The 25,137-nt window shown below is 38.0% G+C and overlaps 1 protein-coding gene across 1 annotated transcript in view; it reads left to right on the forward strand.

The window, feature by feature from the left end:
* The window catches only part of chrm3a (cholinergic receptor, muscarinic 3a), an 89,461-nt gene that overhangs the window by 25,446 nt on the left and 38,878 nt on the right, over positions 1–25,137 (forward strand). Inside the window, exon 2 of the mRNA XM_072390795.1 lies at positions 5,198–5,312. The gene's annotated coding sequence lies outside the window, so the exon portion shown is untranslated. The remainder of the gene's footprint in view (positions 1–5,197; positions 5,313–25,137) is intronic.

Here is a 25,137-nt window from a genome sequence, read left to right on the forward strand (position 1 = left end):
CTTATCAGTGGGAGCAGATGGAGAGTATCCAAGAGAGAGGCTCAGTCTGGCTCCATGTATGTCATAAGTAAGAGGATGACCTTGGCTGTATCTCAGCCACAGTTCAGCTATAAGAAACACACTGTTTCTATCCTTTTCCGCATGTCTTTCTGCATGTTTTTTCCTCTCACAAACATACAAACTGCCTTGCTCCTGAAAATTCCTATTTGCAGTTTAACAACTGGAGCCAATATGCACTTTTCCAATCTATCATTTAATCTAAAAAGCCATTTTAAGCCACTCAGTGATGCACAGATACTCTTGCAAAGCCCTTCAAGGCAGGCTATGTGATATCACAATAGGATGAAGTATTTGGTTGGTGATTAAGATGATGCTTACTGGTTACTATCATTAGCAGTAAACATTCTTCCAATTTTTGTGAATGTTAAAAGATTTAGCCTCTTTTTTTTTATCATGCCCCAGCAGAACTTGCAGCGCTTAACTCTATCCAAGAATGGGTGCTTGACTCGTTTAACATAAATCCCAGAACACATTAATCAAGGGCAGTTTTTAACTGTGTAGTTCTTCCCAGAAGGTAGGATAAACAGTCAGTGAAAGAGGATATCAGTGGATTTTCATGACAGTAAATTCTGTGAGCCTTGCTAGCAGATTTATACTGGACCCAAGCTGAGTGAGATAAGGGGCTCCATTTAAGAAGTAAAAAGATATAGGACTCTGTGAAGAGGTGTCATGAGATTTGCACTGGTTTGTATTTAGTCTTCACAATCCTGCCTGTCCTGTTGTAGTTGCTGCCACTCTGGTTCTATGCGTACAACAGTGGCTGTGTGCTGCAATTGTTGGTTCCCACTATTGGTTTAGGAAGGACAGAATATCTCTTGAGCCCTTTTTAAACATGCTTATTAAGATCCTCATCAATCTCTTAAAGTATTCTGTCATTCAGACCATTTAACTGTTACTGAGAGAGCTGCGGTTCTCATGCAATATTTGTCATCCATTCATCAGATTAGAAGGTACATCAAACTAAATATAATGAACAAGGCTGGAGTTTTATCACAACAACATTCAATGTTGTCATGAGATTTCTTATATTAGTCTGGCAAGCCTACATGGTTGTGTAAAACATTTTGATATTAGCTGTTGAGCAGTTTTTTTGCACTTACAGTAACAAAAGTATTTAACAGCCACATAAAAACAACGTGTCTCCATTAGCCTGAGACAGTCTGCTGCTTCTAATTTTCTGACAGATGACAGATCATCATATATGAAATTATAGAAAAGAATAGAAAAATACTTTATTCCCCAGTTTATTACCCCCAGTGGGAGAAATTTGAATTCATCGAGTAGCTCAAATGAATAAATATTTACAATGATTGTATACTATACAACAACAACAACAACAATAATAATAATAATAATAATAATAATAATAATAATAATAATAATAATAATAATAATAATAATAATAATAATAATAATGATCAATAACGAAATGAATACATTCAAGAAGAACGTGTGCAGTTACTATTAAAGTTACTATAAAACAGCCTTATGGCTGTGGGGAGAAAGGACCTCCTGAACCTCTCAGTCCTGCAGTGCAGTGAGATGAGCCTCACTGCAGCTGCTCCTCTGACCTGCCAGGATGCTGTGGAGAGGATGTATATTATTCTCCAAAACAGAATACAGTTTCCTCCTCATCCGTTGCTCCACCACAGCACTGAGAGGGTCTTGTCTTCTACCTACAACAGAACTGGCCTTTTTTTACCAGTTTGTCAAGGTGCCTACAGTTTTTGTCTGTAGTGCCCTTCCTGTACACTGCTTCTATGTTGGCATACCACTCCAGTTTATTATCCAGCACCACCCCCAGGTATTTGAAGGGTCTGAACAGTCTCTATCTCCCCTCCATCAATGCAGACTAACTGGTGTGGAGTTTTAGATATCCTGAAGTCCACCACCAGCTCTTTGGTTTTGGTGTTCAGGAGCAAAAAGTTATTTTTGGTCCAGCCATAGAAGGACTCCACAAGGTCCCTGTACTCCTTCTCCTGTCCACCGCGCACACATGCCACAACAGCCGTATGATCAGAATACTTCTGTATGTGGCAGGACTCTGAGTTGTACCTGAAGTCTGATGTTTACAGGCTGAAAAGAAATGGAGCCAAAACGGTACCCTGTCAAGCCCCAGTACGGCATTCTAGTGTTCCTGGCGTATAGCCAGATTCACTACACAGATGTTGTGTTTATGTCACTTGAATCTGATTTTTGTCTGATATTATAAGATCAGAATTTTATTAGACTGGGGTGACAGTCTTAAAAAGCTTAAAGCAACTGCGAAGTACAGAACTCCAAAGTACATGTTTGAGTCTGGTTGAGTATATGCATGCAGCAGTGATTTGAACCCAAACTACATTGTCTGAGTGTACTCGTCCAGTTTTGAAAAGGTCAATTTAGCGCGATTTTGGTCAGACTGACTGAATTCCACTTTTGGTTGGAATAGCATACCTTTTTTTTTTTGTCATGTTTTGTCATGTTAACACATTTAGTGTGTGTGACATACAATGAGGAGAGGCAGCTGTAGGACCACATGAGACTAAAACAAAACAGAGCTGAATTTACTTTTCATTTATTTTTTACTGTCAAGTAATATTTACCATATATTAGATGCATCTCTACTTTACTACATGCTTCTCCATTTTCTGTTACCACGTAAACATTTAGCAATGTCTCATTGCATCGGATATTGAGTGATTCAAAGTCTGTCAAACTATTCTGGATGTTGAAAACTAACACTAGACTTCTGATCTTGCATCAATATGTGAGGATTTGGAGCGGGAAACGGATGGCAGATCTTGTGCCAAATTTAGACCCATCCTCTACTTGTTTGAGCCTATTTGTCAAAGTGTTTGCAGCCAGACTTCAAAGTGTTCAAAGTAATATCCAGATGTTAGTAGTACAATTGCTGTTCCAAAATTTCCGGAAATATGACAGGGGACATGAAGACATAGAGCCGACAACTTCAGTTGTCATCAGATTGATAGAAAAGAGTGCATGTCTGAAAGGGGCTGTCTTTTTTTGCAACACAAGAAGAGGCCAGATGGTTCTTTTCACAAGACACCAGCAAGCTTCACTACTGCATAATGCATACAGAGTTATACCAGCTCTTTATATTAGTACATTCCTACCTGCCTGAGTTTAATAGAATATCTTATTAATACTGTTTATACATCTCTATTCAAATGGGCTGCATCATGCTAATGTATCATCAGTTTAGAACAAGCAATAAAGAGATGAAAGGGTATAGAATTGCTGTCTAAATTGAGAAACTAAATACAGTGATAAATTGTTATTACAATTGTTACTTGTTGATGTGCTGGTGTTTTCTTGAAATCGATTACTCACTTACATATCACATTGACAAGCTTACACATTGCTCAAGTTTTAAAACCTTTAAAAGAGCTAGTAGGCCCTGAGACTTTTGGAAAGTCTGAGCACACAAACTTAACAGTTAATTTACAAATAGCTGATGAAAGATAAATTCAATCCCCATTATGTTATATTTGTTTGTATTTGTAAGAATTGCGAGATCAATGAACATAACATGATATCTGCACTGCGTCCCATCTTATATAACCACTAATTCTACCTCTGTTGCAGGGCAGTGTAGCAACCTCATGTGATTTACCCTGCCCAGGTACACAGATGCATATAGTCACAATGTGACAATGTTTCTTTTCATATCCCACTCAGTTGTTTTTTGAAAATTAGCAGTTCAGAGTTTTTCTCTCAGAATAATTTGATGGGACACTAGAAACTAAAACTTATTTAATGACTTGACCTTTTATCTGTTACTTTAAATGAGTACCCGACGCGTGCACTACAAGAAAAGTTGCTGTTACAGATTGGTAATGAGCTACTGTGCATGCATATTCTCTATCTGTGTAATTGCCATTTTATGTTATTGTGGGAAAAGTCTCATCATTATTTGGGTTTTTCATGTGAATTGAGGTTCAAATCAAGCCTTGGTACAGATTTAAAGTGCTCATTCCTCTTTATGGCTCACATTAGGGCACCTCTGCAGTCTCGGCTTAAGTTTGGGGCAGATAGGCCAAGCGAGGTCGTTGGTATTAGTATGAAGCACTCTTTCCTGTTGGGATGCCTTTTTTTAGATGCTACATGACAGTTGCTGATTTCTATTTAAATTACGTGCATTCATATTTAGTCTCCGTGCAGCCAGCGGAAATGTCAGCACTACTAAAAAAAGATGTAAAGAGAGTAATCTTTGCTTAGAAATGTCATGCAACCTCCCATTAGAAAAGACATGTTTCCTAGACTGACCTTTGAGGTATAATTTGTATTTGTAACACGAAAAGGAAAGAAGAGTGTTCATTGTTTTATATGACTGGAGATGAGCAAGTTGTTTTATTGTTAGTATTAAGCCACGATCTTGACTATCTGCTACTTTGTAACCCTTTTTCATTAACCCACTGGAGCCAGTAAAGACTTCCGTTTTAAATAAGTGTATTTCCAGTCTGGGAACTGCTCCATTACCTCTGATTATTTTTAATGGCAAGCTCATTCTTTTGTAGTACATTCATATTTGTCTCTCAAGCCTTGAAGAGCATTTTAATGAGCTCTCAAAAGGTCTCCTTCCTTAGCCCCTGGCTACATCCAGTTATGTGCAGCAGGCAACTCTACTAGACCCAGACTATATAAGGTATGAACACTTCCCTAGACATGAAGACATGCCATTCTTCCATTTGACAGATATTATCCAGTGGGGAATGGTAGCCACATAACTTGAGTAGATCCTTGATTAAAACATATTGAATAAATAAAGCATAAAGATTAAAGATTTCAACAGAGCTGCAGATGTTAAGGTATATTACATAGAGCAATGTGAGCTATCTGGCTTTTAGACACATGAAAAATAGACACTTGAGGTGCAGAGTGATGACTTTTGGCTTTATTCTATGATGGAAAATGTATAATTTCTGGTGAGAAAGAGCAGCCATTTTGGCTCATAGCAGATGTCTGAAGTGCGGTAGTTCTTCCCACCTGTTGATGTTTGACCTTAAATTCAAATGCTACAAAAATCTGTTTGGTATATGTACTCCACTTCCTAATTTGGACACTTCTTTTTTAACACATTCTCTCCTTTCGTCTCCTTTTCCCTCTGCCTCCTTGTTCCCTGTCTGCCTCTCAGACGCCATGATCTGGCTGGAGGAGGATAATCATGCACCCTTAGTAGACAGCCTGGACACCAAAAGGCACTCCGCTGAAAGGTGACCTCCAGACACCTCACCTCCCCACAATGTTTGGTGAGTTAAGAGTGAGAGAATTCCTTGTATTCCCAGATGACACCATTTCTCCCCTCGACAGCTGTCTGCAGCTCAGAGCCATTTCCTAATGTTCATGTTAGACATTTTAAATGGAGTCCTCTAAAACAGAAAACATTGTCTAATGTTGCCTTATAAAAAAGAGGGGATGTTCATTTGGGATTTGTGGTTTGATTTTTTTCTACCTCCTTAAAGCATTACTTTACTCATTACTGCTTAAAGTTCTTGTGTGGCACATTTAAAGATTATATAAGCAGAAATGCATTTTCTGAAATAATGTTTTATTTTTACATTTAAATGAGAATTTTGTATCCAAAGAAGCAGTTGTTTTCCAACCATACCTCTAAACTATGTCACCCTGCCATGTTTATGCAGTAGCCCAGAAGGGACAAACCAGATCTTGGCATTTTGACTTTTTCTTACATACTTAGAAGGGTAGGATGAGGAAGTTGGTGTTAAATTGATTGCAATCTGACATTAATCCTACAGGACATCACTAAATCTTACATTCAGAGTGTTGAATTGTTTCCTATTTGGCTTAAGTGGAGTTAATTTTTTTCTTTGAACTTAAGTCATGAGGTAAACTGCTACTCATTATCATTCTCACATTAATATATATTTTACATCCCATCAGAAACTTCATAAAATTTCTGGGTACATTAACCTCCTGTATAACATGCATCCCATATTGTTGTGTCTTTGTCACAGAAGCATCAGTGAATTCACAAAATGCAACCAGGCAGGAAAGTAAGCTTTGTTAGACCATAAAAACTGTGGACTGTATTCTGACAGGCTGTAGTTTGCACAGCCTTCAAAAACACATTATTCTCAGTGATGAAAATAAGAAGCAAAAGAAGAAGAAAAGGGCCAACCAAATAAATCCCACCTGCAAGTAAAAACGAATTCCATATGTGATGTAATATGACAGACCAAAAAAGAAAAGAAAAAGAAAGAAGAACTCAGAGTGGACTTTCTTTTGGATTTCTTCATTTATGTCTCATAAAATACCTTAAACTGATCAGTTACTTCGGAAATATGCACATTTTCATTTGATATAGTACAATCAACAAGTCACACTTTAAAGGGGAACTCCGGTATTTTTAAACCTAGACCTTATTTCTGGAATGAAATACGTTTATCTACTCACCGAGAACTGTTTTGTGAAAGTCGGCGTGCTTCGGGAGCTATTTAGATAACTCAGGATAGGCGTATATCCCTTAGAGTCGTCCCAGTAGAGTGCCTGTGTAGAAATCTCTCCATTAGCTCTCCTATAGCCACAAGTAGCCACCTAAAGGCACCTATGAGCTAACAGAGCAATAGTACTTGTTCGTTCATTCATTCTTCTTAAAGTATTGGGGAAATAAAGACAGATAATGCCTTATTTAGAGGCTGCATCTTCCCTGCCCTGTTCACTCCGTTATATGGATATATGCTGCGAGTCTAGATAGCTTCTGATGGATGCCAACTTTCGTCAAACTGTTCTCGGTGAGTAGATAAACGTATTTCATGCCAGAAATAAGGTCTAGGTTTAAAAATACCGGAGTTCCCCTTTAAGTAAGGCTGACATATTTTTTTTTAATGACCAAATTTACTCGACTTTTCATGTGATGGCACTTTAATAGCATCAGTGAGACTTGTACATTTGTAAAAGGCACTGTGAGAATGTGTAAAAAAGAAATGATATTGGGAAGTGATGATTTGTGAACTTGCTCGTCCTCTTTGTTGTTTGTGTTTTGTGAAAAGTCTTACTACTCCTAGTTTTGAAGAAGAGACCACAAGGCTGCCTTAAACTCCATACACTTAATGATTCCATTTTCGCATTGTGTGGAATGACACAGTCAGTCTGCTGAAATAAGCCAAAATTAAGAAAAGACGTTCTAGTCAGTTTCTAAATTCCCAACTTTCCTGTGGACTATCTTCACCAGTGGAAAAATGCAAATAAAGTGTTCTGATGTCTCTTTTTTGATCATAAATATAGTTTTCACTGAAGTGTAAGACTTATAAGGATTTGTAAAACAAGAAATACTTAGTGATAATAAATGGTAGGTTTTGGTCTTTTCATCAGCTTTGTTTGCATATATTGAATATCCCAAGAATGCTACCCATGGAGGTACCCATGTGCAAATGTTGGTGAATCATGTTTGATTTTAATTTGGATGCACATTCCAGGCAGTTTGTCATTAGTTAAATGAAGACCCATTTGTTAAAACAGTCTTCAATGGTTGTAAACCATCTGCAAGTTATTACCTGTGGAAATGTAAATGCACACAAGAGGGACAAAAAATAAACAGGGGAAATAATGATAGTAATTACAGCCTGACAACAATAATCACAATACCAAAACACTGGTGCTGCTAGCCCCTCCTTTTACTTTTAGTAATAGTTGTGTTATATAACAATGGGTAATGTGAAGAGGGGGCCCAGAAGAGCAGAGACCCTGAGATATGAAGGAGGCTTATGTGTGGTTTGACTGAGACAAGAACACTTGAAATGTTGATGGCAAAATTTAAGTGTCACAAGGAGGGTGACGTGCAGTTCTGTTGCAACTGAAATGAGTAAGTATGCTGGAAACACAACTGGAGCTGCTGGGATTTTGGTTTTATGACCTTAAATTATTCTTCTGACCTTGCAGCATCCAGTCCTCATATTGCTTTGGTTTACTATTTAGGGTGTCAAGAATGACAACAGCACACTATTTGAACTATTGTAAATACACAGAGACCAAAAGTGGAAAACTGTCACTGTTTTCACAGTGTAGCTCTATTCATTTATCTCCTAACCTAAAACTTTCCTCTATTACACATGGATAATAACCATAAATAAAGATTTTGCATTCATTTTAAACAAATTAGAACGAGAAGTAATTAGGAAGTGATACAATTCAGCCTCTGAGTGCAACTTGCCTACAGATGATATGGTGTGATCGAACAAATTGGACTGTGGATATTGTTGCAAAACTTGTTCTGTGATAAAACGTTGCCTCCAAACTTCCTGTAAAGTTAGTAACTAGCTGTGGGTGTAAACACCAGTTTATGAAAATGGGGTCTTGTACTGATTTGATGATTGATGTCAGACAATAAATTGAAAGTAGAGAACCTCTGGTTATAATCATTACACTCCCTGTAAATTAAACATGCAATAGAAACATTAGAATCTAGCAAACTTGCCAAAGGCAAGGCTCATTTGTCACTAGAGTTGTAGTACATAGGTACATTGTCAATGCCGACACAAAGTTCAGTGGGTTTATAGTTTGTCACCCAGCATATTTCTCATAGTGAGCACAGCAAATAAACTGGTTAAAAGCACTCAAGCACTGGACAGACTTCAGTACGCACCCATTTAATTTGGGTTTGTGGTAGCAAGAGGCACAGATATGGTTGTACAAGAGATAATGACAAACACATTTGTGTATGTGTAGGCAGAGACACATTAACCATTTCTGTCACTTCATCACACTGAATACGATTACCTGTGTGAATAATGTGTTTGTCCTGATTTGTTTGATCTTGTCTGATTTGTGCATTAGCATCCAGTTTTTTTTTATTTTAATGGACATTCGCTTTCTTTTTTCGTGTAATGCTTTGAGGAATTTTGTTTGTTTGAAACTGATTTTTAAAGACACACTGGATAATTGTTTCTCAGTGGCTCATTAATACTCTAGAAGCACTGAGACATGTTTAATTCAGTCTATTTCTAGTTAGAAATTGTAATAGCTGCATGCTACCCAGTCTCATGTCAGAACATGTACGAGCTACGTTGGTCCACAGCGAAAAACACTGCAGTGTCATAATAAAGGGTCAGAAATTGTGCAATTACAAAATTTTCCTCTCACTGTTCCTTAAAGGGATGCAGTTTAAGTTTTGTTAAGCATGTGATCGTAAAATGTCTCCATAATTGTTCTTATGTCATGGTGTGGTGTAATTTTCAGTGTCTTATGTTTATGGGGAGGAATGAGGGTGGATAGTTCCAGACATTCTGCACAGCATTTTCCATGGGGCTTTCAGTTTTCTACTTCCTTCCCACATCTAATTCCCTACTTTTATACGGCACTTTCACCCATGTACATTTAAGGTTTGAAGTTAAAAGTTCATCATTAGGGTAAGAATGAATATACATGGTTAGACCTACTTATAAAAATGGTTCAAAGGTTACAGAAATCTACATGCTCATGTTTTACACATTTACTGTTCGATGGTTGCAATTTCCTTCATGTCTGCTGCCCTGCAGAATTTACAACTCTGGATTGTGACACCATGGCGTTATGGGAATGGGGAAAGAAAGAAGATTTTCATCACATTTTCTAACAATAAAATTTTTTTTTTGATTTTCCAAGATATTTCAGAAAATGCTTCAGTAAATACAGGGACTGTCTTATCCTCAGCAGAAACTAAGAAAACTAACTGCTATAGTGACCTCAGCTTCAGTTTACAGACCACTTAAATCGATAAATGGCATGAATATAGATTACATTTTTTCTCTTATTTATTTGAGATAAACTACAGTGTTTCAATCTGTGCAAGTAAATCAGAACTACATACAGAATATTTTATAATTTATCACCTTTTATCCTTTTTATCGTTTAGTTCATTTTTATAAAGCCATGGTTCTCTGTTAGTCATCATTTCTGTCACATTTTTGCCGGATATCTGTGAAACTGATGAAGGGGTTTGTAAGAACAAAAGGTGAATTATAGTGAGGAAACCAGTCCAGTGGGACTTCATTAGCCAGTTTGGCTCTTTATTATAATACTTCATAGATTATAAAAAACCTAGTTGGTATTCAGATGTAGTTCTCAGGAGCTTGTACTTGCAATTAACAAATAATCTTTGACTAAGATAAGATTCCAAGTCTATTATTACACATATAGATATACAGTTAAATTTGCTGAAGTCTTTGCTGTCCGCACAATGTTGTAGAAACCTTAGGAGGATTAGTCGATTTAAAAACATAGCAGTGTTTGTTTTCAGCGTTTTTGCTTGAATTTCTACTGAAGCATGTTTATGTGTTTTCTCATACTCTCTGAACCAAATCATGAGCCTATTCAACTGAGTAGTTTCCACACTATTTCACATTACTTTACAGAAGCACAGCAGTGTGCTTAATAAACTGAAGTTACTTGTGTAAAATAATGGAAAAACATAAAAAAAAACTTGTTCTGCCTTTTATTTATTGCTTGCTTTGCATTATAATTTTGGTGAATCATTTTGGATTTCTTGAGACATAAACCCTTCAACATCGCCTTAGCTCAAATGCATGTACTTTGATCAATAATGCTCTTTGCTGTCAGTTTATAAATATCCTCATTGAAATTCTTGGCTGATGTGATTTTCTTCTTCGTCTTCTTTCTAAACGTTTTGCCTCTTTTCTCAGAGCTGAATTATTTGACACTCAGTGGGCTACATTAAATAATGGATCAGATTTCCATCATCAAATGTAGACCTGTTAGTGTTCACAGAAAAATATGTCATGCTTGGACATGTTGGTAGGTTTGGGACATTTTATTCGGAATAGTTCACTTGTTTCAGTGTAAAATTCACACCATTAGTTACAGACTTATCATCAAGATGTTATAAAACCTGTAGAGCAGACATGTTATGTGAAGAGATAGGCTGACTTATAAGAGGATTGTACAGGATAAGATAACTTACACTTCTAAAACAATAACAGTCTCCCATACTTGCGATCAAGTAATAAAAAACTGTGAATCACAGAGTAAATAAAATCCTCATAACAAGCATCAGTGATACTAATATTTGTGAGTATGCTCTAAAAACGCACCTGCAGGCCTGCTTCATCTTTTGCTACGGAAGGAAATGTTAGGAAACTTTACATAATCTGTAGTCATAGTACTAATAGTTTAATGAAAAAGGTTATATTTGACAACAACACACACTTCAGAAAAATTTGATATAATGTCTTGAATCTTGTGAATGTTCCCTCTTTTTCAGTCAGGTCTTTACGGTGTGCATCTGTTTATGCCATGCATATTAGCTGCTTCAGGGGACAATGGTGAACTTCAAAATCACACAGTATGGTTGCTGAGATGGAGGGGCCCTGTGGGTATGAAATGAGCCTTTGTGGATAGATTGAAGAAGTCATGGGTATTAAAGAAAGGAAAAGTACCACAGCTGGGATCGTGCAGAACATCAGCCGTGACATTGTGTCTGATGACTTTTTATCCTGGAGTCAGGGCTTATAGGCGTTGTCATGTCAAGAAAAAAAAGCTGTGTCATTCCACTAAAATATACCACAGAAACTGTAGTGCGTTATGATTTTTACTCTTTATTTGGGAAAAAAAATACAGACTGCATTTTTTCTCAACTGTTGTAATTGATGTTTTTAGTATTTATAACTAATTTCTCCTGCTATTCCCCTGCGGTCTTTACTCACCCTGACTCATGCGCTGCAGTTTTAGGTTGGCACATAATATGTTCAACGTAATGAGTCTGATTTGATATATCTCCATATTGCCAAGTCTCATCCTTGCACTAAACCAACTCATCCACTGAATGTTTTGTCCAAAGGCAGCTTTGGCTCGATTTCCTGCCTCTGTCACTGTACTTGCTCCACTGCAATCTGTCTTCACAATGATGGAGTTCTCTGCTGCAGAAAGATTGACATACACACAGCACTAATCTTTTATACCTTTGCTGTACTTGACCTAATATTTTGAGGCCCTTTATATACCTTCCAGGTGCTTCTTAAATGTCATTATTGTCATGCTTGCAATCAACTCAGTAAACCTGATATAGGCCACTTTAAAGTGATTTATCAGTACAAAACCGAAGCACTGCATGCTCCATAGGATTCTGAGAGTTTTTTACCCAAAACATTAAATGTCCAAAAGTAAAACAAATAAACATCTTATCTTATATCTAAAGAACTGTGATCTAAAATATATCAACTGTTTCCTCAAGATTCTTTTGCCAAAGTTCAGGACAGTTTGTACAGTACAGTGTACGGTACCAGTACATCCTGGTACTGCATCACATCTATAAAGCACTAAAGTACCAAGTCTCAGCTTTAATTTTGGTTCACATCAGTATTGAAAGACCTTTGAAAGAACCTTATCATAACATTTTTCAAGAAAAAGGCAAAGAGTAAAGTAATTTTGTAAGTTTTTCTTTTGGGTGAAATGCCCATCTCTTTCTCGTCATGAAATTCTGTACTTTTTAAAAAATTCTTCCTATTCCAGCTGCCAGAACTCACAGTACAATATCTGCAGACAGTTTCCAGATGTGACTTTTTAACTTTTCTCCTGTGGTGCAAATATATTTTTATGCAATATTTTGATTTACACACTTCTTGAGTCAACCAATACATATGTTATTCCGCGGGCAGGGAATGCTTTACTAGAAACAGCACCAATGACCAATACCTGCACATAGAATAGAATAGAATAGAATAGAATAGAATAGAATAGAATAGAAAAATACTTTATTCATCCCCCAGTGGGGGAAGTTCAAATTAGTCTAGTATCTCAAAAATGTTTGAAATATTTAATGCATCCCATACTATACTAGATACTCCAGGAATTGTAATGAGTACCTGCTATACTCTGGCTTTTTGAGTATAGTAGCCTTAGCTGTTACTAGTTAAAGTTGTCTTTAAAGTCTTTTTTTCCACACGATATGAAATATTTCTTGACGGGTAATATAATTTGGGAACTAAAAAGAACAACAGTACACTACAGCTTGAAACTATCAAAACTACCCATGGTCTATTGCTTCTTTACATAACAGCATGATTTAATTAAGAGAGAATTACTGATTTCAACATTTGTTAAGGTCACAGAGCTTTAACAGTTAAGATGACTAATATTATATTCAGAATGCTTAAATTGTATTAGTGATGAATGACTCAATCACACTTGAAGTGTTGTTTTAACACAAAAAAATGACTGGAACAAGGCAGTTGAAGTTGTTTCTGAACAGATAGAAAAAAAAGAGTTAGATTTCACTGTTAGAATTTAAATTAGATTATTTTCTAAATCTAAATCTAAATCTAAATTTAATTCTGTTGTATGAGTGAGCCCGTCTACTTGCTTTGCCCCATTGCTTATGCATGAAATGTGTCTCTGAAATTACATTATCCCCTCTATGCTAAATGCTGTATTTGCTTTGCCTCTTAATGCTTGATCAAGATTTACATTGCTGGTGCATCACTTCTAAATCAGCAAAACTGTCAAGCAGGTGTAAGTGAGATAAAAAGCAACTCATGAAGATTAGATTTAGTCACAGTAGCAGCCTATGGATTGCGTCTCAGACTGAAACATATACCTGACTATTTTGGTTTGGCATGAAATCTTGTACAGATATTAAATGTTACGAACTGATTCACAGTGCAAGTCTTTATTGTGGTTTAGTAAATCGAGATTTTTAAAGGAGAGAGTATGGGTGGGTGCAGCTGGAGGGTAAGTCTGGCAAGCAGAGCTCGTTCAGTTGAGTGCAGAGGATATCGAGGCAGCAAGGGTGAATGGAGTGAGTGGCCGAAGGAGGATTGGCATGCAGCTAAAAGCGTGACAGGTTGGTGGAGCAGCTTGGCAAACTGAGGAGTGAGACGGTGGAGCTGTATGAGCCAGGCAGGATGGAGACGTGACGTCGGTGAGGATCTGAAGCACAGGAGAAAATGAGGGATTACAGAAAGAGTCACAGAACAAATATAACCTATACTGAGCTATAAACTGAAAGTCTGTATCACATTAGTGAATTGACAGATCTGGCTTGAAGTTATGCAGTGGCCTAATGAGTTGATGATTCAGGTGCGCAGGATGGATTGTTAGAGAAACAGGAAAGGAGCGTCATTCTTAGACAATTATTACATTGCATTTACTCATGAGACAGATGCTTTAACCAATGTGACGTAAAAGTGAAAAACAACTTTCAAGCCTCAGCTCAGTAAGGGAACCTGGTGTAGGCATTAATTACTAAATCTGAGAAAGAAAATAGAGAGAAAGAGCAGGAAAAGAAGTCCAAAACAAGTGTGAGTGTTAGGGTGTTAAATGTATTAAGAGAGGTGTTCTCAGAAAAGATCACAGCTCAACTGATTCTTCAAAGAAGAGAGGGATGCCTCTGCTCTGTTGGTTTTGCTATTTTTACACCAAAGTAGCATGTTAAAACTTTTCTGAAAGCTGTTAAAATCCTATTGCATTGCCAGCTGTAGTGTGTTTAGCCTCTGAGCGCTAGAATATATTCAGAACCAATCCAGTAACTCCCACTCCCTCCAAGGTGACAAGCCTATAAACTACAACACAAAGGAGTTAGATTTTATTCTGTGCTGCAGGCTGTGGTGGACTCCTTTCTGACAAGCTCAACTTCTAAGATAATTAGGTTAGCTAATCATTTTTGACTGTACTGTGGAAGTCAGCCCCACATATCAGGATTGAGAGTAAGCTCTCAGTTGTCTTGTCTCCTTTTGTCTATGTGTTCTTGCTATTAGTTTTAGAGCTTCCAAGTGAGACATTGCACTAAAAGTATGTTTCAGTATAGAAAAAGCTCTGCCTATTGTAGGCCCATTGTAGGCCAGAATAATTAGTGTATGGACCAGACTGTATTGGAAATTAATTTCACTATTGTGGAAAGAGAACAAGATTGAGTGGGAGCATAAGCACATGTGATTGAGTTTAATTTATCATTTAAGGCAGCCATGGGTGGACAGTAGAGATGAATTACTAGTGGCGTAACCCACACCCTTGTTGGTTCAAAAAACATCAACCAAGCCACCACATTCTGGACCTTCTGTGATGTTTTACTCGGATGCCGCGAGTACTGTGAGCGATGCTTGAGAGCAGTTGAAAGCTACCAGTGACCAAGAACTATGTGGAATACTGAGCCAGATATGGTCTGATTTCTGATGTTGTTAAAAGCAAAGCAACATGACTAAGAGGCAGATAAGATCAGTCAGTTATGGTATCCAGGTTTCTCACAATGCACACATACACTCAAAGAGAAAAAATTAGGAAAAAAAAACTGAGAAAACAGTAAGTATGACGGTACAGCCTCAGTTCATGGCCTCAAGAGAATGAACCCTGCTGCCTTGATAGATTATTATGACTTTTCCCTTTAATGGTCAGATTTTATATTGATATTATAAAATATATTTATATTGTTTTTATTTAAATGTCTATCCGCTTTTGGAAGCAATGCTATAAAATTTCAAGTATTTGTATCCCCCTCCGGAAGACTTGGGATCAGTTCAGTGAAGCACCACAATCATGGTGACATTTGCATTTAGCTCAAAGTTTTTCTCTGTTTCAGCACAATGTCAAGGAGCTCACAGCATGGCGGTAGATGCTTAGTATTGTCAAAGGAAATGTCACAATAAATCCCTGAGCCCTTTGAGTAGAAGACAGGAGTTTACTTTAGTAGTTCTTATCTTTAGTATCTAGTGTTGAGCCAAACTGTGTATGCCACAGATACACAAATGAAGTGGAGGAGGGCCTGCAACTTTGCACTTCCAGTGCAATTTTCACATCCTCATAAATTCTGTGGTGATGAGTCTCATAAGGAAAACAAGCATGTTTAGGGCAGGCATGCTTCTCGTATATCAAAATTTGAAATTCTTCCAGCTTCTCTCAAGTTACTCATCAAATGACAGTAACACTTGAAGTAGAAGGTTGAAAAAGACTGATCGCTTTTTCCCTTATTTTATCTTTTGAACTTCTGTCTTAGCATTTAAATTATTTGGTTTTCACAACCCCTCAGGAATTTTTTTCCTTTTTAAAGTCTGTGATTGAAATCAAGACATGCGTCACAATGGTGTGGTGAAGAACAGTGCATCATTATGATGATAAAATATTACAGCTTCCACATTTGCAAAGTTGCTGATAGGCAGTAAAGAATAGAGACTTCTGAGCAGAGCATACAGTTATGACTACCAGGCATAGTCTTAGGTGTTTTATTCACAAACGTTTTAGTGAGATAGCCAAAGCAAACACAGGGAGCTCTATCTCTTTGACATATAAGATTGAGAGTCAGAGTCACTGAAGCAACTTCCTTATTAGAGCTTTTGACTCATCTTTTGTTCAGCATCTCTGTGAGGGACCTGTAGCATTTTTGCGTACTGCAAAATTGTTATTGAGCTGAAAGTCTGACACAAAATGTACAATATGTCTGCTCACAAAATGTCTGCTCATTTATTTTCTGTCATAGTCTCTTCATAGGTGATCCTCTTCTGTCTTACTTGTGCACCCATCCCTATCCTTCCTTTTTCCCTCTAATGCTCCCTTCATTTCTCTTTCAGCAGGTCATTCATTGTATGCGGGATGTCATTGAGAAGCCAGTCCTGATGTCACTCATTGTGCAAAGCATAATTTGCAGATATGGCTCCTGTTTGATAAAAACTGCTTAGAAAATAAGGGGACATCTGTCCTTGGGATCTTTTCTCTGCACTTGTGCTGCTCTGAAGTAACATGTACGCTGTATTTATTAGCAATAAGCAGTATCCTCCAATGAACCTGTGCAATTCCCTTTTCCCTTTACAGGACAAAGAAGAAGAACATTTATATATATAATGTGATAAATGCAGATTGTTACTTTTATCTTCAATGTTGTGTTGGCCTTTACATTTTTATACAAAAGGGTTTGAAAATTTGGTTGATCAAGTGCCTGTATTTTATCTTACACTTAACAACTCTCTTTCCGATGCTTATATTGCTTTGTTTCCAACTTAAGCTTCACTTGCAGCCAAACCACTCTTCCATTTTTAAGGAGTCAAGGTGTCTGAAGATCTAAATTGATGATTCTGGCTTTAATTAGTATAGCCTGTTTTAGTGATATCAGTAATTCTTTACAGGCTATGCTAATCTGTGCCAGAATCAGCAATGCAAATGGGATGGATGCATTTCTCCATGACATGAATTCAGATAGCTTTCTTGCACTGCTGTAATTCCCTTTAACTTCTTTTTTTAATGCTGTTTTTTAAGGGAAAGGTTTGAAAAGATGACTAAGAAAAAAAAAGAAAGAAAAAAAACTCCTCGAGATGGATGGTTATTGACACAGGCTTTCTGTCAAAGTGTATGTCTCCTGTCAAGCTATAATTTGTAATAACCTGAATGAAAAAATACCTGGTAGCCTATATGTCTTATGTGCTGCAATCAAGTGGCCTTTACTGAGACTGATGGGCAAATACTTGATGAGTGTAAATGTCAAAGATGATGTCAGTATCTCAACCTCACTGTTGGCAAAGGTGAATCATTGGTGTGAAAAACTATACATAACACTAGCTCCATAGTTACTACCACATTCTATTGGCGTTATTTCAATTAACCTGGTATGTAAGAGGTGTCTAACCTGTAGACACTTAATTAAACAGCATGCCAGGCCTTTGAAAAAGCCATTATCACTGCAGGATCTCATTTGACCTCTGCAATGATCAATGTGTAATTCTGTGTCTATTCATAAATTCACATTCGGGGAACACATTCTCCATAGAAAGCTTGATTGTGCTTTACTCTATCAAATCACCCTCTTTTTTTTTACTTTTGATTTCATTTGCTATTTTAGAGTTGTTGTTTAATTTGGTAAACTTGGCTTGTGTCATGGCTATCATTTGATTAATTAGAGTCTTAACTAGAGTGTCTCACAGAAGTTGTGAAATTAGCTTAATCTCTTAACACTTTAAGTGGTGAAGGCACATTATTATGAACCCATTTCCACACACATTCATACAGTACTTCTATTCTCCACACTGATCGCACACCCCAATCACACAAACTGGGTATGCTTAGCATCAAACTACTGTCTTAACTCCTGAGCCACTCCCAGTGTTGAGGCCACCTTTTCTTCTGTTGTGTCATTATCAAAAAAAAGCAGTGATTTAGTTTTTTGGTTTTTTTTGTCAAAAAAGAACAGAGAAAATATTAATTTGGTTAGAGGACAGCAGACATTAAGTTCTGTAGTTGCTTGTCAGATTTTGTTTGACTGCCCCTTTGCCATATACTTCCCTCAGACTGGCCCAGTATTTCTGATGCCTAAACCAAACTGTGGCGTGCCCGTTGCCACTGCGGGTTCTCTCAGGGAGACTCGGAGACAGAGGACGGTTCAACATATAGTTTATTTAACCCTTTGCACGGTGGAGTCGTTCGCAGGCCTTCCCTCCCAGTTCGTGCTGCCGACTCCACTTCAGTCTCGTCCCAGCTCCAGCCCCACGTCCAGCACGCTACTGAGTTTCTAAACAGAGGAGAGTGATTAGACAAGTGACTGCTGGTGTACTAATCACTCACCTAGTCCTGCTCCCCAGAGCTCTCTCCACAGCTCTCTCCTGCAACTGATGCACCACGCCCCCTCCACACAAACCAAGTAGCTTTTTTTGCCCAAACTGTTTTAATGACTAAATGAGGGCTCTACTCAGGAACTGGACCACTGTTCTGTCCACAAGCTGAGAATTTGTGTCCACCACGACTGTTTAATTTTCAATTGGGATTGTATCTATGATGGCAGCATGCACATTCTTGTCTCCACCATTAAATGCAGTATTTTTTTTTTACATAGAGGTTTTACATATTTTTGTGATATCTTAGTACCGTCTGTATACAAGGTTAGCTTGTTAATGACAAACTGCCTTTCCTGCACTAGATTTAAATGGCAAAGACATTCCCAGATAGCCATAAAACAGTGAATGCGTGTGTTTGGCAAGACAAGAAGAACAGAAGTGGTGCATTGCACAAAATTGGTATGCATGCTTGTATGCCAGGCGTACTGAAGGAGCAAAAAAAAAAAAGCTTGCTCATAGTGTTTTTCTGCCCTCATCAGTTTGTGTACATGTAACGTTTAAAATACCTGGGACTTTCATTATATTTATATTGACAATTACATTTTATGATCCAGATAGTTATTATTACTGTCCTATTTAAAGATAGTCATAACAAACAAAATACTCTTAGGCTAGAATATTTCATGACTGAAATGTTTTAACAGCGGTAAAAGGTCTTCCCTTTGTTTTAGGTATCTGCTACATGCTCAGAGCGTTTGAGTAACATTGACATACAGGTAAAGCGCCTGTAAACCAGGACTCTGTGGAACTGCCATTCCGATGTGGCCTTTGATTGGCAGGGGAGCAAATGGCACCAGCATCTGGAGGCACTCTGATCAGACTGTGATGAAAAAAAAAAATCACACACACAGGCATACTATCCAGCACACGAACATGTGGACACTCACACATACACAGAGTGCAGCTAGAATCACACTCAACCCTCAAGCCCTCTTAGCTTTGTCTGACTGAGCAGGGATATCAATCCACCTGTGTAGGCTTCACTTTGAAGCAGCAGAGAGTTAATGTGGTCCCATTAACATAATCACCCCATGAGTTTCTCTCATACACAAACTATAAAGCTTAATGTTTTAAGTAATTTCCAATTAGAGATTGTTTAGTTTTGCGAGGGGATATGATTAAGTTGTACAGTCTATCTTCATCGCACAAAATATAAGGATTGATTTTGGTATATTAATTAGCTGCCTGCTGCGTCATGCAATTTACATCTATATTTATTAATCATATTGTCTTTCTGGCCAACAGCAATTAACTTTGTTTATGTTTAAAATTCCATCCATCTTGTCCAATTTCGTTTAAAACCCTAATGTGGCTGCTTGAATCAGACTCTACAGAAAGCCAATGATTACATTACTCTTTCTCCTTTACATCAACTTGGACTCCATGAAGTTAATGCTGCCAATTATCTATTCCCCAATCAGGCTTTTATCCCTGACAGTCTTTTGTCTCTTCGGTTGTCTCATTAGTGGAAATATTGTTAGTGGATATTTGTCATTTGTGGAAGAAGTTTTCAGGTCCTTTAGTTTATATGAAAATGTGAAATTCTTTTGGGCAAATTGCTTTTGCAGAAACATTTCTACCTCATTAACATGTGTGTGGCATTTTAATAATATATGTTTAAAGTTTGAGGGGTTAAATCTACAGGAACGTATCACACTGTATGTGTATTGTTGCTGTGCAACACAAGACATTGAGATTATTGTTTTTTCTTAAGAGAATAAGGTAATTTTCTCAGAAAAAAAATAATTCACCACTTGTAAATGTATGGCTTTCTCAGGGTGGGGCATTAAAGAGAAATGTGGAGAACTGTGTACAAAAATATGTGTTATTCATATTGCAGTACGTAAAAAAGGATTACTTAAGTAATTTACATGTCTCTTGAATTTGTATCCAAGAATAGCACTTAATGTTTATTGTACTTTACTACCTCTGATAATTGTGTTAATCACCACACTTGCTCACTGTTTTATATCAAGTGAAACAAGATTTCTGCTGTGTGTTCTGCACATTCTCATTCTCAACTTGTCATGTCCGCTGCTTGATCAAAAGCATCTTTTTGGAATACATGGAATACCCTAATGCACAGGGACCTACTATTTCAGATTTAAATTTGACTTGATTGACGATGATTCTTTAAAAATCATACTCACGTCAGAGGATATTAGGAGACTCTATTCAAGAGCATGGGTTGACATATGGATTGCATTAATATCACTTTATTTGAACCTACTTTGCTTTGCACTACTTTACACTAAACGTCTTTGGTTTCAAATAGGAAAACATCATGGTTAGCGCTTGAAAAAGACAATAGTATAAAATGTGTTGTGGAAAGCTTTGTTGAGATTTTCCACATTGTCCTGGTGATGCATCCAGTGACTTTCATGTAACCAATATGGGAACTCCTGCTCTTGACCAACTGTCAGTATGTGACGAATTGGAAGTAAGAACAGGTTTGTGTATGGCAGGATGAAAATATTGGCTTTTTATTTATTTTTTTACCAAACACTTCCTTCTTAGTTTTATTACAGGGAATTTGCCAGTGTGTGATAATGTCCTATTGACCCTCGCTGACAAAATCCCAGCTGAATCTTAACCATCTGTAGACAGAAAGATTAAAATGCAGATCACCTCTCTGTGTTATATACCAGAGCTCCAGGCCCTTCTATTTACCATTTAAGTCAGTACCTCTCTGTCTCTCAACTGTATGCATGGGAAATGTTGTCTCTGAGCAGATATTAGCTCTTCAGCTGCTTTGAGGTACCTACTATGAATGTGGGTGCATAGGCAACAGCATATGCTGGGTATCTTTCCCTCTGTCTGCAAACAGCGATAAAGGACACAGAGGGAGAATTTCTCTGTTTTTCATCGCAGCCTGAAGAAGAATTGGGGGGGGGGGGGTGTTGGGAAGAAAATAATAGTAATCTCACTTTTCACTTTTCATTTGCATAGAAGAGATGATACCAGTAAATGCCAGTAAAAAACTGGCAAGTTCAGATATTCAGGATGGAGAGCCCAGGTTCTGTATTATTAAATATTACCCTTTAGGGTTTAGTTGTCTATATTCATGTAGTATATTTTTATTTTCGAACTTTCCAAGGAATCTCTGCCCTGATTCAGACGATTTTGAGTGATAATGTTATATATTAAGCAAATGTCAGAAGTACGGTTGAAGTGCTGATTGAAGTAGCTAACCAACAATTTGAAATAATTTTTCAAACATATCTTCTCAAATGTCAACTATGTATCACCAAATTACAACTGTCTTTGACTATTTTAGCATAATAAAAAAAAAAGGTGGTGGTTCTGAAAGAAAATGTTCATTCATTTCTAAACCATTTTCTTTTTAAGTCTAATCAATCAGAACTTGTCCATTAGCGAAGCTAAACACTTGCCAGTGTGATTTGTGTAGTGCAATAGTGCTCATGGCCATTTCCTCAGGGAATTATCAGAGCTGAGAAAACCACCTGTCCTGCAATTAATGACTCGCCATTGATTCAACACATTTCTCTTTGGCAGGAAAAGAAGAAGTCTCTGTTAAGGGTTGTACTTCCTTCAGAATCTCGTGTTGGGCATAGAACTATTTAGCTTGGTGCTCTTTGTTAAAATAAGTATCTTGGGTCATGATTGGTAGAATTTCATCAATATGTTAACATTAACAAGCCTCAAATCAAGTCCACCCAGCATTTATTGTGCAAACAATATCTGTGATTTATTTGTAAAACCATGCCTGTTAAATTGAACTTTTTCCTAGTCAAACACACCTGCCTTTCAGCATTTTACACCACCCAGTAGGACAGGTCAGTTCAAAATTGCTGATGGTTGAAAGTCTTTTTTTTCCCCCTTGTCCTCTCCAGCATTATGGCAGCAGAATTGTAATCTGAATACCTTTTATTCCAAACAGATTTGCTTTGCCATTTATAAAGCCAAACAGAGCTTTATAAATGTAAAGCTCCCCTTGATGCCCATCAACTGCCCATTTATTTATTTTTGTTTACAATATATAACATGTAATAGAGCCGAACCGGACCGGGGGACAAGGAAAGAAGAAGAGGAAACAGAACAAAAATAGAAACAAAAACCAGACAACCAGCTGCTACACCTGTAAAAACAAAACAGACGACAATCCACAGCCTCTGTTGGGAATCCAGCCTTAGCGCCACCAGGAGCACCTGAAAGAAGACAAGCAGACAAAAAACAAACACAAAAACAAGCACAAGTAGCGGCAATCGCATACAACACTACTGTGGATATAGATATCCTGAAACCACAGGATAACACATCAACTGCTTAGCGAGCATGCTACTGCGCTAATGAATTTGTATGTGTGTGTGTGTGCATGTGTGTGTGTGTGTGAGTATGCGTGTGCATGCGTGAACATGCAATAAAGGTGGCACAGGACCTACATGATAACCCTGCTTAATTATGAGTGTATAAGTAATCAGAAGCAGGCAGAAAGGGCCACAAGACCCAGGCCACCAGCAGCCCCCACAGAGCACAGAACCCAGGAAGCCCACCGCAGGGACAACCACGCATCCACCCAGAAGACCGCAGAGGAAGCCCCCGGACAGAGCCCCCATAAGCATGGGCCGTGAGCCCCCAGACATGGGCCGTGCACCGGACCCGGGCCCCAGGAGCCCAAGCGCCCCCAAACCCCCATCCAATGCCCGAGAGGGCCAAGCGCCCCAGACAGCCACACAGTGGGCCAGCACCTGCCCCCAAGTGCCCTGGTAGTCAAGATGTGCCCACAGGTGGATGAAGTCGTGAGCAGCAGGGAGAGGGCCCCCCCCCCCCCCCCCCCCCCAATCGGGAGCAGCACAAGCAGGCCATATGACAGCAAGTCCCAGACCCAGGCCCAGTCATCACCACACACACTTGCACTTCAAAGTACTGTCAATAATCATCAACAGTCCCAGTAGAAGGCTAAAACTAGTCACATTTCCTATGATACTTTGAGAAATGGCAGCTGATAAAAGGAAAGATCTCGATCCTAGTGCTAATTCCTTTCCAATTGCTGTGCCTCTGTCTTCAACGATATCGTCTTCCTCTTTTCCTTTAAACTACATATTGTACATGATGTTCAGTTTGAAATAACCTTACCCACACACTTGCATCCACACTCGCATATTCACAGAGCTGGTAGATAGCACAGCAAGCCTTCCATCAGCATTATGGGGCGTGTTGAGTGCGCCATTGGTTAGAATCCAATGGCGCCAAAGGACACACCAGGGTGAGGCAGCGGAGAATGCAACTGAGAGGATGAAAAGTAATACAGGAGGAAGGCTGAGTATAATTTCCTTGAATGAACCCCAAAGAGGTTTTCCTCCATTCTGTAACCTCTGTGATTGTCACACTGTGCAGACTGTAAGATAATAAGATTTCATTAATCTCATGCAGATATGAAATGTAAGGAATAAGTGTTGTAACATCGTGCTTTTATACAAGCATTTTCTTTTTCCTCAGATGTTAGTCTGCTTTTCACAATATTTTACTGCATTACTCAAACCTCTACTTGATACTTACACTTTACTGCATTATGTAGTTTCTCAATTAAGTGCATTTGTCGTATTTTATCTCATCCACAGCATATAATCAGTTCTGGTGAATTTAGAAGCCTAATTATGTTGAGTACATCTTTTAAGGAGGATGAAAATCTGTGTTGCAACTGAGAGGAAAAATGACTCACATTTCATTGTATATACACTTACACTTATCTCCTGAGTTTCCTTAGTTTCTCTGCACTTTAAGAAATTAATGTTTGGTTAATGTTGTATTGTGTGTGAACAGAAAGTCAGAGCTTGCCCTCATTTCTGTAATTTGCTCACCTTTTGCACATTTTGTTTTTTAATGATAATGAGTGTTTTGCTCTTTGCAGATACAAATGAAAGCTCTCATATCATAGATTATAATAGGTTGTATGTAGATAGGAATAAATTGCCTCCTTATGAAGCTTATATTAACAAAGAACATTCACTCTTATTATTTACTTACTTATTTTATTTATTTAACTGTTAATGAAACAACTCACTTGGATTTTTGTCTTGATATTTTATCTTGCCCGGTCTACAGATTGTAGTGGTTTGCTTCTGCATTCACGTCTCCTTTGCTGCAGTCTGCTCCTCCACAAGTTTGGAAAATCTCCTTTGCAGCAAGACTCTTTGCAGAAATAAATAATGTTGTTTGTGAAGCTGAATCTGCTACTGATGAAGACAAAAGCGGAGACAAAGAGCTCTGATCTGATGGGAATTCTAAAAGACACCTCGATGTGTAGCCATTGACCGGGAGATATCCCAGTGACATGCTGTTAATGACTTGACTCAAGCCTCAGGGCACCAAATGATCCATCCTCATGAATTTGTCCTTGTGAAGGCAGAGGAGGGAGGAACATGAATGTCAAACATGTTGCTGTATTTAAGGCTCAGTCTGTGATAGAGTGGGATAATGAAGATTTAATGAGTTAGTCAGAGATAGTCTGCCGTAACAGCAGCCTCTAATGTCTGAAGTCAAATACACTCATTTCAACATCTTCATAGTTGAA

Source organism: Leuresthes tenuis, unplaced genomic scaffold, assembly GCF_036924035.1.
Source record: "Leuresthes tenuis unplaced genomic scaffold, fLeuTen1.0.hap1 SCAF_8, whole genome shotgun sequence".
Lineage (NCBI taxonomy): Eukaryota > Metazoa > Chordata > Actinopteri > Atheriniformes > Atherinopsidae > Leuresthes > Leuresthes tenuis.